This window comes from Dipodomys spectabilis, unplaced genomic scaffold (genome assembly GCF_019054845.1).
Source record: "Dipodomys spectabilis isolate Male_0828 unplaced genomic scaffold, ASM1905484v1 ptg000165l, whole genome shotgun sequence".
In the NCBI taxonomy this organism is placed as follows: Eukaryota; Metazoa; Chordata; class Mammalia; order Rodentia; family Heteromyidae; genus Dipodomys; species Dipodomys spectabilis.
The window spans coordinates 2,527,450-2,545,030 of record NW_024870842.1 but is presented as its reverse complement, the minus strand read 5'-3'; positions in this window follow the sequence as shown (position 1 = coordinate 2,545,030).

Here is a 17,581-nt window from a genome sequence, read left to right as displayed (position 1 = left end):
TTGGGACTGAAATATTCACACAGAGCCAAGTTTATGGCATGCTATATACCAAAATCACAGGAATATTCCAACAGGAGCTTTGATTGCCTATGTTAGCTCAGCTACCCCTAGTTCCTTCTTCATGCTCTCTACAACAATTTCTAGCCTAGGATCTCTCAGCAGAACTTCTACCTTTAGCAAAGGTCAGCTAATTAGAGCTCAAAGACTAATTCCAGCCTACCACCTGTTTTTGTAAACAAAGTATTATAGAAGAAAGGCATTGCCATTCACTTACACATTGTTTATAACTTTCTTTAACTGACAACAACAGAACTGGTTCATTGTGACAGAGGCTGTGTGGCTCACAAAACCTAAAATATTCAGGGTTTGGTCTTTTACAGAAAAAAGTTTGCCAACCTCTGCCTTAAAACAACTTATTTTCAATCATTATAGAGCTTGGTTGCAACACTCAGTTTCCCCACTAGGGGTCACTGACTAACATAATCATTAATTTAATATGAGGCAAGCTATCATTCTGATTGATCTTGACTTTATGTTCAAAATCCCACATGATATATATTTTCTCCAATGAAGAAAGGAAAAACATACTAGCATACATAGAAATGAATGTGTGTGTGTGTGTGAGTGTGTGTGTGTGAGTGTGTGTGTGTATACCACAGAGCTTGAATTCAGGGCCTCATACACTCCCTGGGCTTTTGTGTGAGTTTGAGTTACTCAGAATCCTGAACCGCAGCTGTCCATTTGTCATGTCTCAAGACCTCTTGAGGTTATTAGGCTTTGCTGGGTGGCTCTTCTGACTGTACCTGGAATCCTGTGGGATGCAGTCCTGTTGGGACAATCAAGATGTTTCACCCATATGTTGGCAGTAGATGCTGGTTTGGGATGTTGACCAGAGTCCCTTGGCTCACCTCCATGTGGCTGTGAACATGGTTTCTTCATTGAGGATGAAAACTACATTTCCTCTGAATTCTGAGAGTCAAAATAGAGCACAGGAACAGCCTAAATCCAAGGGGAGAGGAAACACTGCCTTCAAATTGCACCAAATTTACAGCTACCTTCAACCCACTATACTTGAATTCCTCTTACCCTGGCCTCATCAGGTACAATCTGGTCAGGTACAATCAACATCTCACCCAAGTAAATGATTCTCATTACGCTGTCTTCAAGGTGACCCCAAACTTAACTTTCCCTGGACATCTCAGTGTGTGTGACAATTGCAGCCTGTTTATAAGGTCTAAAGGAAGGCATTGTTCCCTCCCCCTCTGCCATTGTATCATGCTTCCTAAAGCAATTTCATCCTGGTTCTTATTTCTGTTCTACAGCTCTTCCTCCTTTGCATCTGAATATTTCCTGTTTGTTCCTTTTGCTGCAGAGTAGGAGACACCTCTTACAGGAAGTACTTCCTGCTTTAGGCCCATCGTGCAGCCAAGTGCTCTCATTTTAATGGGATTTCATCACACCCTCCTGCCATCCAGTTACTGCAGCTCTCCTCCCAAGTAATATTGAATGCTGTTTGTCTATTGCTAATCTCCTTGTGTCAGAGGATGTATGCAGGGAGCTGGGACTATGCTTATATTCTCCTGTGTCCTCAGGTGGTGCTTAATGGATGAAATATCTCTACCTCCTCCTATATTGCTTTCAGAATCTATACCATCAAAAATGAGGATCAGAAGGATAGCCATGAGGAGATCAGCGGGAATGGCCTGAGAGCCCAGGAGAAGAGAAAGGGAGAGAGGCTAATATCAAGATGGTAGGCACAGGCACTCTAGCTGAGCATGAGTCCTGTATCACTCACATGAGGTCATGCACTTTAGCTATCCCAATGGCTTCCAGAGACATAGTAAAGACAAGCACTAATGAATGTTTATTCATATCCAAGAAGACCTTATGATTTGGCACTGCTCCTCAGGGAAGGAAACTGCAAAGATGTTTTCTTTGGACTCTCCTGAAAAATGTTCTAAAGCAAACATGATTTTTTTTAAAATAAAGACCAATCCATAAATGAGAAATAAGAGGACACATAACAAATCTAATAGTGCCCCAACCCCAAACACTTCCCTAGAGCTCCCTAGGTCTGACATCCCAGTCAGGTTGGGTGGCCCAACCCAACGATCACCGGCCCCCAAGCTGAGCTGAGCCAGGGATGGACAGCTGGGCTCCTCCGATGGGCTGGAACCTTAGGGCTGTGGATAAGAGAGTTTATTCATAAAAATGGCTGCGTAGGAATTTCCCTCCCACAGTTCCCATCCTCGCCAGAGTACAGCAGACTCCAGGCTGTGCCCTCAAGAGTGGCCCAACTCTGGGTTAGTTGTAACAAAGCCACAGGTTTTCTGTATCTTACTTCTCTACTTCTTCCTTACTCTGCCCAGAGCAGAACATTAGCCCTCAGTTCACCTATTTCTTCTGGATCTTTCTGGCCTCTCTGGATTCCCAGTTTCCAGAGCAGTGAGGATCATCTACGCTCTGACGTCGAGGAGCCGAGAGAGCCAAAGCAGATAACCCTCCTGAGCTTCCTCAGGCACCGCATTCACACACCAGCAGTCAGTCACAAGCAAATGAGTGTGCTATTCCTCACATGATAAATTTCACATCAGTCCTGCTGACTTGGGCTTACTCATCGCCCAATAGCGTTTTTCTTTGTTAAGCTTCTCTGCGATGATCACACGTTTTTGTTGAACTGACGGTAGAAATATTCCACAACCAACAATGCCACTTCAACCCAAGGCAACCCAACCTTTCTGTAAAGGAGGCCAGTGAGGTGCCGTTGCCTCTGCCAAGGGTATTTCAGAGCTGCCTTGGCATGCAACCCAGGGACAGGCTCTGCACCCTGTGCCTGTGTCTGTGACCCCCAGAAGTGAGTGGGGTGCTGCTGAGGAATTCTATTCTGAATCCAAGGTTTTGCTGGGTAAGATGCAGGGACCCCATGAGGCTGTTGATTAAAACCCATGGCAATCAGAGGACTGTGGCATGTTCTCAACTCCAAGCGATTATACTTTTTCTAGTCTGTGTTGTCTGACCCCCTCCAAGGCCCATTGGAGGAGGCATCTTTGATTTTAGCTGGTCAAGCCTAGCAGTCAAGTGATACTCCGAGAAAAGGCAGGGGGGCGTGGACACTGCTGACTGCTGGGCTTGATGAGGGTAAGAGGAGACCCCATGGAAGATGGGACTGTCTGCCCCTCAGGCAGCAATGGAGCGAGTCACAGGGAGGTCTTCTCACTCTAATTTGCACGCTCCACACCAGCAATGAGACGGAGCCCTCTTATCAGCTGGAGAACTCAGCCAGCTGGTCAGGTCGCATACCACACAGTGGCTGGCCCTGGCCCTGCTGTCTAGGCAAGAACAGGCCAGTCTTTGTTCCTGGGTGACTGGGTGTGCTGCCGAGGATGGAGGATCCAGGGTGGGTACAATTATGGGATTTTTTTTTTAAGGCATAGAAATTGTATCTCCCAACTTGAACCATGGGAAAATAAGTGGAAGGAAATATGATGTTGAAAGAGGCAATGGGGTTGTTTTTATTGCTAACAACTCCTCTTCCCAAAAGTGACCCTATGAGTTCATGAGCCTCCCGCTGTTGCACACATACCGCTGCTATCAAAAACAGGCTGTTCAACTTTTCCAATGAGCTTCCCCTCCTCCAATTTGTCTACCTACCTATTTATTTATTCATCTATCTATCTATCTATCTATCCACTCATCCCTGTATCTATCCATTCATCCATCAATATATCTATTCATCCACCCATCTACATATCTATCCATCCATCTACCCACTTTAGCTATTCATCCTTCCATGCATCCTTCTATCTGCCCACTTAACCATCCATTCATCCACTCCAGTTACTTTCCTATACCTCCATCTATCCAACCCCTGTCCATCCACCTATCTACCCATTTATGCATTCATCCATCCATGTACCCATGTATCCAGCTCACTTATCCATCCAACAGATATTTATCAAGCACATAGTAAGGGGATCCATGAAGAATAATGTTCAAACACATACTATGTGTTCATGCCCTGGAGAAAAAGACTCATATGGAGCCAAAATTCTATTAGGAGAGATGGGCAGTAAACAAGTAACCAAGTAACTAAACAAAAAAACTATGAGGTAATGGTAAATACCCAAAGGGAGGATACGCAGAGAGTCCTGGAGTGATGGGGAAAGGCTCTCCCCAGGAAATCAGGGTTAAGGCAGCACCAAGTGTCGAAGCGGCCAACATCGTGATGGCAGCGAAGCACACACCAGATACTCCAGAGGGATTGTGGAGTGTCTCTTCTGAAGTAGCCCCAGCCTACTGAGTTTGAGGTGCAGAAAGAAGGCCAGCCAGGCCGAAACAGACCGCGCGGAGCGAAATCCACTCATTCAAGTGAAAAACAACACACATCGTCTAGAATAAAATAACCCGGAGCAGGGGATTCAGCTGAAGTTGCTTTAAACCTTCTGCTAGGACTCAAGTGTTGGCAGCAGTTCAGATCTTCCTGTGGTGCTAGCACTTGTTTAAACTCTTGGAGATGCTAACTCATCGCCTCTAATACTGGCCAGCTTCTTGAGCATCTTGGGACAGAGTGTGTCACAGAGGGGCAGGGACTGGGACAGACAGCCCTCTCCCTTGGGTGACATCTTCCTGAACAAAGATCCTGCATGTTTGCTGAAGAGTTGGCACTCTGTCTGCCAGACAGCATCGTGCGGCGGCTTTTCCCTCCCGGCGGCCGCAGGCTTCTCCAGCTGCCTTTTGCCGAGCGGCATGCAGGACGTATTTCAAACCAGGAGACTTTGAAGTATGTGTTCTCTTAAGGCTTAACAATGTCAAGCTTCATAACCCAAGAGCTGGCTTGCTAGCTTCCTACTTTAAATTGCTCATAATTTGAAACATGCAAACATTTCCACTTTATCAAGCAGGGCTACTAAACATATTATTGCTGGGACCTGCATGTTTTATGGTCTCCATACAGCCAGAGAGCTGAGTTTTATTAAAATAGACTGTTAAGAGGCTCAACTCATTATGGAATCTTCCAGGCCCCAGAATGAAAGAGTTTTGTTTATTCTAAAAGCAGAAGAAAAAAAAATTAAAGGTTGGGAAAAGGATGAGGAAGATGTGTGTGTGTGTGTGTGTCTGTGTGTGTGTGTGTATGTGTCTGTGTGTCTATGTGTGTGTGTGTGTCTGTGTGACCACAAGTTAAAAGCAGAGACCACCAACAGTCTCAATCATGGACCCCCACTGCCTCTTCTAGCCCAGTTCACTGTCAGTCTCTTGTCCAAGGACCAGTATTTGTTTGTGGGTCTGTGAATCTGTAATTTACAGCAGCATTGGATCTGGTGAGAGATGAGTAGAATTTAGCAAAGAAGGACAATTCTTGGGCTGGGGGTGGGGGAGAACCGAGGCTTAGAGCCTGCATGTCGAGTGCAAGTGTACCAGGTATATTAAAAATGAAACCTAGCAGGGCTCATGCCTGTAATCTTAGCTATTTGGGAAGGCTGAGTTCTAAGGATCAGAGTTCAAAGCCAACCCAGGCAGAAAAGTCCATGAGACCCTTATCCCCAATTAACTACCAAAAAAAGCCAAAAGTGGAGCTGTGGCTCAAGTGATAAAGTGCTAGCCTTGAGCACAAAAGCTCAGTGATAGCACCCAGACCCTGAGTACAAGCCCCAGGACTGCTACAAAAAGAAAAGAAAAAGAAAGAAAAGAATAAGGCAAAAGAAACCTAATGAACAAACCTAATGGCGCACAAAGGTGTTTTAAGAAGCTTGATGATGCCAATGCTGGCCCCACTGTGTCTGTCCTTCCTTTTGTTCCTGGACTGGAGGAGAGGGCATGATTTAATGACAGTAAGGACCAGAGCAAGTAACCAGGCCACTCCTCAGCCTCCAGGTAGCTGCCTTGGCATGCTGGCCCAGTGACAGGGAGCTGTTGTAGCAGGCTGTAGCTTCCTGTATTGCACGGCAGGGCTAGACCCCCTGGAGAGGGACCCGGATGTCCTTGCATCCCAGATAAGTCTATAGGTAGACTGCAGCCCCAGATACTATCTAGTCATGATTACATAAAAGACCCTACCTAAGTGAGACTCACTGAAGAACCTCCCAGATGAGCCTGGTCGGTCAACCCACAGAAATATGGAGGTCAGTGAGTGATAGCTAGGGTCTGAATGGGTTGGTGAGGTCACAATGGATAACCAACGCACCATATTTCAATTACTTCTCCCTCTCAGAGGCTTTGGAAACGAAGGTCGTGTGGGGCAAGGAAATCACAGTGATGCTGGTCATGAATACAGCTGTTCTATATGGAGTACACAGCATAGGCTAGGCATTATTTCTGAGTGTTTATCTGGATTTACGTATCACTTAAGGCAGATTTTACTATGGTACCCACTTTACAGATGAGGAGACTGAGGCTCAGAGTCTTGTTCTGGAGTCTGTCATTTAAAGTCTTATATGCTACCACTCCACAGCCTGACTCTCACAGCTAGAGGCCTAACATTCTTGCTAGGGCTAGAATGTGTCCCTCAAAGAGGCTTTCTCAAAAATTTACCTCCCCCCCCAGTGCAATCATGTCTGGAGGTGGAGCCTCATGAAGGGTATTTAGGTCCCACAAATTATTGTCAAGTAGAAAAGAGCATGTGGCTGCCAGCCATTGCCCTCTCCCTCCTTCTCTCCACCTTCAATCGTGGGATGACGTAGCACTAAGGTCCTTACCTGATGTCAACCTGCACTCTTTTACTCCCAGGCTCCAGAACTGTGTGTAAAATCCACTCGTATTCACGACGAATCACTCTGCCTCCTCAGTATTTTGCTTTAGCAGACTAAAAGAGATGAGGACGATCATACCGCTGCTGTCTACATGAAGGCACACACAGTGAGTGCTCAGTGCTTAGTATAACCACCCCAGCAGCTCCTCTCGGTTTCCACATTTCAGCTCACATTTATTAAGGGTCATTTGGTTGCGGAAAACTGCTGGAGCATAGCAACGTCTCTTCCCCTGCAGAAGCCTTGCAAGTCTCAGCCAGTTATCCTGTGGCTACTCGTGAGTTTCTGCGGGTCTCTGGGGCAGCAGATCCTTATACCATTCCTGCTCCTGCTCAAGGAAGCAGTGTTTATGAAATGTGCTTATGAATGAATTACATGGAAGTAAGAAGGGAAGAAAGGTTGAATGGGTGGATGGATGAAGAGATATGTGAATGGGTGCCTAGATGAGGAGATTTATGGGTGGGTGGATGAGTGGATGGATGGATGTGTGAATGAATGTGTGTATGGATAGATGATAGAATGAATGAGTGGATGAATAGGTAGATGATTAACTGATGGGTGGGTAGATGGATGGGTAGATAAATGGCTGGAACAGACGAGCAAGCTATGCTCTGATGCACATATATTTCCAGTCTTCTCTAGAATAATTCTTATTGTACTTTTAATTTTATATTTCATCTCTCAGTGACTTTGAATTTGGCCTGAATACAGGGCAAAGAGGTGGATGACTAAGATCTGGCTGGGAGGAGGTCGGAAAGGTGTTAACAAGCTATAAATGACCTTCCCTAGCCTATTCAGGCATAAGTAATGTTCCCAAATTGCCTACAGTCAAAACTGCCAATTCCAAGCTGATTGCGATGAATCAGGCTCCCCCTACCCACAATAATGTGATCAATTTCTCATTTCGCTGAATAAATAAGATGGAAGATGGGGAGCTGTCTCTGACCCAACGTTAACCTTCTGCCTCATTATTCATATCAGACCTATGGCATACATGTAAGAAATCCCTGGTTCAATTTGAGCTAATTATTTGTTAGGACTGAAAGCTCTGTGAAGTGTTACTGATGGTACAAGTGCCCAGGGACCTCCAGGCAGAAAACTCAGCCTGAGAAAGCCTTTGTCTGGAAGGAGGAAGGCCAGGAGAAGCAACCTTGCCTTCCTCCATCAGAGGCTTACGGGGGCACCCATGTGCCTGTATGTGTTTATTTCCCTCTGAGTATCATGCTGCTATTCTGTGACATTGCTGGTTATGGTTAACTTGCATCTTATTGTCATATGAAGTGAAGATCACCCTCATAAGTCACATTCCTGGGAGCTACAGAAATTGGTCCTAGTGCACAGGAAGGGATGGCGATCACACCATGTGGGGATATGGCTTGTGCTACCTGCAACGATGCTAGGTGCTGTTGGCATGGTCCAGGGGGTGATGCTGGCTTTCCTGAAGTAGGATACTGAGGGTGGCCTCTCTAGTATGGGCCTGGGGGCTCAGCAGGGAAGTCTTGGCTTGTCCTCGAGGGAGGTTTGTTGGAAGGCTGTGACTAGCTGTGCTTTCCAGGGTCTGTTTGAAAATCATCTTGGTAACTCCCAGGAAATCATCTGAGACTAGAGGGGGCAGACTAATTTTAGATACAGCAAGAGAACAAAAGTGGGGCTGGGCGCATAGCTCAAGTGCTAGAAAGTTTGCAAGCCCTAGATTTGATCCCTAGCATTCAGAGAGAGAGAGAGAGACAGAGACAGAGACAGATAGACAGACAGACAGACAGACAGACAGACAGAGACAGAGAGGGAGGATATCTCTCAGAGTAATGAGAGCTTCCACCATCTCACCTTGGGAAACATCCTCCCTTCCTCCTTCCCTCCCTCCCTCCCGCCCTCCCTCCCTCCCTCCCTCCCTTTTTCTTTGGTGTTGTACTGGGGCTTGAATCCAAGGCCTGGGAACTTCCTATTTCTTATTCAAGACTGGTGTTCTACCACTTCAGCCTTGGTTTCACTGCTGGCTTTTTGATGGTTAATCTGAGTCTTATAGATGTTCCTGTCTGAGCTGGCATTGAACTGTGATCCCCAGATCTCAGCCTTTTGATTTTGTTTTTTTTTTTGGGGGGGGTCCGGTCGTGGGGCCTGAACTCTGGGCTTGGGCGCTGTCCCTCAGCTCTTCAGCTCAAGGCTAGCGCTCTACCACTTGAGCCACAGCACTACTTCTGGCTTTTTTTATTTTTGCTTATGTGGTGCTGAGGAATCAAACCCAGAGCCTCATGCATGCAAGGCAAGCACTCTACCACTGAGCTACCTTCCCAGCCCCAGATCTCAGCCTTTTGAGTAGCTGGGATTGTAGGTGTGAGACACCAGTGTTTAGTTTCTGAGATTTATTTAATAAACATGTCAGTTTTTAAAATCAATAGATAATATAGGAAATGAGTCCAGCCCTGGGCTAGATGTGGAAGTGGAGTAACGGAAGGACCAGCAGCAGCAGATTCTGTGGAGAGACAGGTGTCATCCAGTGAGAGATGAGTTAGGGAAAATTTACAAGCATACAGTGAGAGATGAGGTGATGAATCTGGGGGCTAAAGGATGAAGAGAGATTCAGGAAAGTGTGGGCAGGGGGCTAGGAAGATGGGCAAGAAGAGAGCCTGCCAGAAACAGCATCATGTCCAATATCTCTGCAGTAAGAAGGAACATGGCCTGAGGTACTGAGAGGTATAAGTAGGTGGGACTCCATCATGGATGGGACTCCATCCACTTGGGGATGTGAATGTTCCAAGTTGAAAATGGGACTCTTTGTCTTAGAGTCTGGGATTATAGGCAGCCCGAAAACAACCAGTGTACAGGGGGTGCCATAGATAAAAGTTATATCCAGGAACTTTGGGGGATTTATCCCAAGGTCTCTTGAAGCAAATGACAAAATGGCCTTTGCATCATAGGAATATCTTAAGTTCCTTGATGTAGTGGCTTTGCCAAAATGGATACAGGCAGGCAGGAAGACCCCAGGCTACCCCAAGAGACAGGCTAGGGATGGGATAGTTCCACTTTACAGCACCTGGTTTCACCCAATCGGCAGAGAAATCTAACCCAATGTTGTTGTTTTCCACCATGGAAAACCTCCATTCGGTTTGAAAAATTGGAGAGGCACCAAATTCAATGTCCAGAATAGAAAGCTCCAGCAAAGAGCAAAGTTGGTTACTTTTAGATCAGAATTATTCCCTAGGGAGCAAACCCTATGTATCTCCTTGAAGGAGCTAAGAAAGTTGGGTTTCTGCACACTAGTGACCCAGCATCTCCCCAACAGTGGAGATCCAAGATGGTTTCCTTTCCTGGCATATGAAGGCCTAGCTAGGTAAGCTCCTCAACGTCCTTGTGGATCTCTGACCCAGCCACACACCAGCCATGTCATCTCCCTTGGGGAAGTGTGGGTGTGTGGTTCCTCTGTCTAGAACATTCTCCCTCTGAATCATCCACTCCTATACTTTCCTCAAGTCTCTGCTCAGGTGTGACCTCTTCCAAGGGCCCTGTCCAAAATACTCTCAACTCTTTACCTGCCGCTGCTTTCTCCTGCCAGGCCCTGGGTTTCCTGTGGATAGCTCTGTGATCAACCTCTCCTCTTTGGATATGAACACCCTGAGAACAGGGGACTCTGTCTCCTTCACCCCTGGGCCTCCAGTGCTGTTTCTATAAGGGATGTATAACTCATGAATAGATCAAAGGTAACATCACTGCTCCATGGAGGATGCTCAGAGGAGCCTTGCCCACATTGGGAAGATGTGTGGCATGAGAAAACATAGCCGCTCAGAGGCTCCTAGTGCATCACTCGGCCCCCCAACCTAGGTGTCAGGGGCTCCCTCCCTCCCTCCCCAGTCCCTCTGCATCTCCCAGACTGAGATCGGACCCAGCACAGAAGTGAACCCAGTACAAGTCTGATTAGATGACGAACCTCAGAATGATCTCAACAAGAAGCCACGTTGGCTCCCTTGGAATGGGGACCAGACTTGGACTTTGGCTGGAGGGACATGTGGGCCATGGGAAGTAATGGCCCTACTATTCTCTGAAGTATTGTTTATTGCTTGATTATCATATGCCCCAAACTGTCTAATCATTTCACACTTACCCCATTTAGTTCTCACCAAACCCCCATGAAGGGACACTGTTAACTTCCATGCTTTAGGTATGAGGAAAAGGAGAGCCAGAGAGATCAAATAATCATCTCAAGATATAGAACAAGGATATAAAATGGTCAGGATTTGAATCCAGGCCACTTGCCTACAAGGCTGGTTCTGGGTTGCCCTGTGATAGGGACTGAGCAGGTGCTGGAACCCAAACTTGTGAGTAAGTAGGAGAAGGGCCTCGTAGATACTGTCTACAAATAAGAAAAAGATAAGGAGAAGGAAGGTGAGGCTTCTCCGTGGGCATCAGCCAAGGGAGGCAGGGTGAACAAGCTGTCCAGGTAAGGGGGCAGGAGAAGCAGAGAAGTAGCAATAGCCCAGCTCCAAGAATAGGATGCAGGGTCTGAGAGGAGAGGCAGTGTGGTGGGAGGTGCGAATCTGTGGGCTGAAGGATGGAGTGAGTCCAGGCTGAGTCTGAACAGGGACTCAGTCGCCCAATCGCAACGACCCCATCAGGGAGGCAGGGAGGCTGAAGCCCTGCCCCAGAACCCACTCTTGGCTGATGCTTGAGAACCACATGTACCCCAGACATCTTCGTCAAGGTCACACCAAGTCCCCCATGGGATACCCATGACCCTCATCAGGTCACACCATAAACATGCCCCCATTGTGTTTCTACTCCTCTGAAAGGCCAAAGCAAATATTTTCTGAGCCTGGTGTGGCTCCGAGGTAGTGACAGGGTTGCTGACCTTGAGTTGTTGAGGCTTCAGGGCCACATGGCAGCCTTCCATCCTGATGGGGAAGGGTGGGAAAAGAACTTGTACTGCAAGAATTGGCTTCAGTCCAATCCTTTCTCCACCTTTCATGACCCATTTAAACACTGTTTCCAAATCTCTCTCACTTTCTCTTTCTTTCTCTCTCCATCAACACAAGGATTTGAACCGAAGACCTTACACTTATTTGGTGAGTCATATCCCTAGTTCTTTGGTGTTCACTTGTCTACAGATAGGTTCCCTGGCTTTTCTCCCATTTCTTAAGAGTCCTCCAAAAACCCATAATAACCATTCACCAATGGGCCGACATGGTTGCAATCCAAGAATTATTCCTGAGTGGTCCAGGGTGAAGCTGGGCATCCCCCTCTCCCCACCCTGGCCAGGAGCTTAGCTCTGGTCAGGACCAGAAATGCAATCCAAGCTGAAGTTCACATAAATAAAGAAAAGAAGTGACCTCTCCACCATCCTACCCCACCCTCTGTTCTAACCCAGAGCCGGGATGGGTGGCGAAGTACCTCAATAATTGTTTTCCATGGAAGCTTGGTCTAAGTTCATTCATCAACTTCTATGTAGCAGATTCAGTGTGTGGAAAACTTGAAGGAGTTTCTCAATCTAAAGGGGAACATAGTGAGACACAAACCAGGCTTTCCTGTGGTGGTAGGGAAAGTCCCAGCATCCCCCAGGCCACTCTTCCATCTGGAGCCATAGGCTCACTTTTTCCATGGTCTTATCAATTTCCGATAGGCAGGGACGAATCCAGCATTTGAGAGAGAGGAAACCCTGGGAAAGCAAAGGCCCACGGGTTCCTCATCTCTGCCCCTGCGCCAGTGCAGGCAGAGACCCACAGAGGCTCAGAGCTGATGACTGAAGCCGCAGCAGCAGGATCTGTCTCTCTCTTCTTCCTCTCCACAAGTGCACTCTGGGAAGGCTGATGGACAGGAAGTTATCACCAATAGAAGACCTCAGATACCTGAATGAAGCCTGGCTTGCTCTCCTAGACTGGAAAAAGAACTTCTGAGAAATTCTATTTTATATTGATATATATATATATATTATTTGTATAAAACATTGGACTTCATTATGACACTTCACACATATATGTAATGTGCTTTAATTATATTCTATTCCCATTACCCTCTTTATCCCCTCTTTCCTCTCCTCTCCTTCTTCCTGTCCCATAATGGTCCCTCTCCAACTTCCATGTTTTCTATGGTCTAGATTCTGCCTGTGAGAGAGAAAAAAATGTAATACTTATCTTTCTAAGTCTAGTTGATTTACTGTTCCAGCCATTTTCTTGCAAACAATATAACTTCCTTCTTTTTGGCAGAATAGAAATCCATCGTATATATGTACCATGCTTTATCCATTCTTGCATTAATGAAAACACAGGCTGACCCCGTAACTTGGCCACTGTGAATAGTGTATTGGGCATTTAGGTGTCTATTGTGTGTAAATTTGTATTTTCTGGTGTGTATACCCCAGAAGCCTCTCAAGAAACTAAACATTTCCATCATGGCTGCCACTACCACCGATGATGAGTGAGTGATCCCTTTTCTTCCACATACCTTTTCTAATATTTTTGTCCTTATTTTCTTGATGATTGCTTTTGTGACTGGGATGAGAGAATGATATTTGTTTCTCTGATCATTAAAGATGCTCAGCGTTTATTCATGTATTTGTTTACTGACCATCTGTACTTCCCTATCTTGAAAATCTCTATTCAGTTCATTTGTCCACTTATTCTTCTGGGAAATTTTACTAGTAGCTTTTGAGTAACTACTATTTGTCACTCCTGCACGGGTAAGTGGATCGTGTGACCAGTGCTGCTAGCCAATGAGTTGTTAGAGGAAGCGACATGCATCACGTTTCTTGGATAAGAATTTAATTTTGAATAGAGGATCTTCTAAGGCTTTTTCCTTCTGGAATTGTGATTGGCAGTGTGATGATGGCTGCACTGATCATTTGCATGCCTGGGGGACTAGAGCTGAGTGTAGCAGATATAACTATGCATGTGTATGGACTTAGGTATCTGAAACTTGAGTCTGTTGTTATTGTCATGAATCCTAAAACATGGTTAGGAACTATATGATCTCTCTCTTTCCTCCCTCTCTCTCTCTCTTTCTCTCTCTCTCTCCTCTCTTCCTCCCTCTCTCTCTTGCCAGTCATGAGGCTTGAACTAGGGCCCTGAGGCTGTCCCTGAGCTTTGCACTCAAGGCTAGCACTCCACCATTTCAGCCACAGGTCCACTCCCAATCTTTTCTGGTGATCAATTGGAGATAAGAGTCTCACAGACTTTGCTGCCCTGGCTGGCTTCGAACCTCAATCCTCAGATCTCAGTGTCCCAAGTAGCTAGGATTACATGCATGAGCCACCAGATCCCAGCTATATGATCTTGACAAAGGAGAGGAAGCTGTGTTTTGAGTCTTATGACTTTGCCTTGCTCTTTCCTCCTAACCTCCTCCTAGTAACAGTGGTAGGAACTTGATGACCTTGAACTATTTAGTTAGATGTCTAAGTTGCATTAATGTCTAAAGCAGAAGAAGCAACCTGGCCTTGGCACTACGTAGTCTATGGAGCCAAAGAGAAGTGTGCGAAGTGTCTTCCCATTGTCTTTGCTCCACTCTCTGTCCTTCATTGATTCTAAAATGCCTGTTTGTTCACACCCAACACTTCTGACATAAGGTAGCAATCAGTGCTACCTTCCCAGTAGTTGGCAGTTTTTCTTTCTCAGCCATCTATGGAACAATGCCGTGTCTTACATTCAAATGGTGTCACATTCACTTAAATACAGTAGATGGCACTCAGTAAGTGGTAGACATTATTCTTATTGCATATTCTTTCCCAATGACCTTTTCTGGGCCTGGTTTACATCTAGTTAGTGGTAATCATCTCAAAGGAGTGGACGACAGGAACATGTTTTCTAAGTATTAAGTGCTCTGACCATGAAGTACGTGGCCCTCGCTCTCCAGGGACACTCCCTCCAGGAAGCCTGCCTGACTGCACTCACTCAGCATGTGCTCAACATTTTGTTTTAGAGACGTTCTTGAGGGTGACAGTATTTAAGGTGTGGTAGAAAATGGCTTAGCCAGATGCTAAGGACAATGCTCTGCTGACGCCAGGGAAGCATAGAAATCCTTCAGTGAAGATTTAGCTAGACAGACTCAAGTTAGAATGCCAGCTTTGCCGAGCACTGGTATCTCATGCCTATAATCCTAGCTGCTCAGGAGGCTAAGGTATGAGGATCACAGTTCAAAGCCAGTCCAGGCAGGGAAGTCTGTGAGACTCTTATCACCAATTAACCAACAAAAAGCCAGAAATGAAGCTGGGGCTCAAGTGGTAGAACACTAGCCTTGAGTGAAAACAAACAACCAACCCAGGCCCTCCGTTCAAGCCCCAGGACAAACTCACCAAATCAAGAAAATGTCACTTTTGTTTTTCAGGAGTCAGGGGACCTTGGTGGGTGGTGTATTTTTCCTTTCATGGTCTTGTCACCTGGAACATAGGCATTAGTAGATTTCTTACAGGGCTATTGTCATGACTAAATAAAAACATGTATTCAGGGCATGCACAATGGTGTGGTCCCTGATGATAACCGCTGTCCACAGCTGACCATCACGCAGCTGGCCATGTGGCCAGTCCCAATTAAGGTGTGTTCAGAAAACACAAGATGAAAAATGGAGTATAAATAATCCACAAATGGTTTTCATGTTGATACAGAGATAACCTTGTTGAAATGGTAATTTTCTGGGCTTACCGGCCTAATGAAACTCTGCTATTAAAGTGAATTCATACATTTCCTTTCCCTAATTCTTCTGTGAATATTAGAAGGTTTTAAATCACACCTAAGCCCTGAATTATATTCACCTAGATCAGAACAATGTTTGGTGGCCTGGACAGATAGACAAGCAGATGTCTCTTCTGCAAGAGGATTTACAGAAAAATAAGGTTTGTCACAGGAAACTTCATGGAGGAGAAAAGGAGAGAAATCATTAAATGATTCAAGTGGCCACATGATTTTGATATAAAAGGGGCCAAGCTCTCCACACAATCCATTGCGCATGTATGGAAGAGTGCTATGTTTCTCTTTTGCTTCCTGTCCTGCACTCTATCCGCAGTCACACTGGGAAGGATGTGTCTCAGGTGGCAAGGGTGATGCTTTCTGTGACCTATTTGTCCTCCTTGTTAAAATGTCAGCTCCTGAAGAGCAAGTCCCAGACCAGTTACGATTGCTGCTTTTATCCCTGTCACCTGTCTGGTACCTGACTCAAGCATTCACCAAACATTTGTGCAGAGCAAGTTAATTCTTCCAGAATGTCATAAGGCATTGGAAATTTTATTGCGGTTGGTTTGTACCAGGTTTTCATTTGGGTGTAGTGAAGTGTAGTTTCTGGGTGTAGTTTTGTTTTGGTCTGTCGTGGGGCCTGAACGCTGGGCCTGGGAGCTGTCCCTCAGCTCTTCAGCTCAAGGCTAGCACTCTACCTTGAGCCATAGCACCACTTCTGGCTTTTTCTGCTTATGTGGTGCTGAGGAATCAAACCCTGGGCCTCATGCATATAAGGCAAGCGCTCTACCACTGAGCCACCTTCCCAGCCGCATGTGTGCAGTGTTTTCTAGGAGCAAGAACTTGACCTTGGAACTGTGTAAACTCAGGCAGGAAAATACAAATCCTCTTAAGCCTCACCCTTCCTATCTGGTGAATGGGAATATTTCTATTTCCTTCATATTAGTTTTACAGGGCTCTTGGGTCCAGACAACAAAAGTGGGCAGATGTGGAATGAAGAAGCTGAGGGATGAAAACCTGGCTACTTAGCCCACCATAGCAAAGGCCTCTCTACAGCCCACAATGACACCATCACTGGTATAAATGGATGCACCTGCACTTGGATAGAGGTATGTATTTCTATTCACCCTCTACAATCATTAGAGTGGGGCCTCCAGAAATGTCTTATAGATGACAAGTCTCAGGGTGTAGGACAGAGACTAGTCACTGTGAAGAGGATAGGGGTGATCGCGAATGTGTTCTTCAAAGACAGAGAAGTCAACCAGAGGTCATTAGAGAAAGATGGCTTTGTTGTGGTGGGGAAAATGCCTGACTTGTAACTTCTTCGGGGTGAGCTTCTTCGGGGTCTCTGTTTCCTCATCTGCAAAGCACTAGAAGGTTGGTCCCCAATCTGACTGTATCTTGGAGAACTGTTGAAAGATGAGAATGACTGTGGAGGCAAAAATCACTTTATGAACTGCAATGCTCTTTACAAATGCAAATGGCTATTGATTATCACTAGAGCATCTGCCAGCAAAATCAGATCTCTTGTGAAGCTGGATCAATTTCCAGAGATGCCATGAAGAAAGTCTGAGCCCCAAAAGCCAAGACCTTCTAGACAGCATAGACATGGACATGAAAGATTTTCACACAAGCAGAGCCCGCAGGAGCAGAGCTGAGTGTGCGCCAAGAGTCCTGGGCAGGTGCACACTCAGACGCCACTGCTACCAGCTTGTTCTTTAGGCACCACCTTGGCCTCAGGGATGTCCAGGTCTGACCGCCTGGGACTCTCACAGACCTAAACTAGAAGCCAAACCCTTGATGACAACCCTTGATGGTGCCTTCCTGCAAGCAGCATGTTCCAGTCCCAGGGAGAGATGTGGTTGGCTTTTTTGTTTGTTTTTGTCTTTATAAGTGAGTATTTTTTATTTGTGCTATATGGGGGGGAAATGGCTAATTTGAATGCAGTATGGAACTGTTCTTATGAAAGCAGTATAGGAACAAGAATCTGGTGGGTTCGGGTTGCTCTGCTACTTGAACTGGGTCTATGTTGACAGCTCATTCAACAAAGGTGTACCATTTTGGTTTTAGAGGTAGCTATTTTTCTATGGGCTACAATAGGAGAGATGGCTGATTTGAAAAAATAGTACAAAGCTGTTCTTAGGAAAGCAGTTTAAGAGCAAGCTTCTGCTTGGTTCAACTTGCTGTACT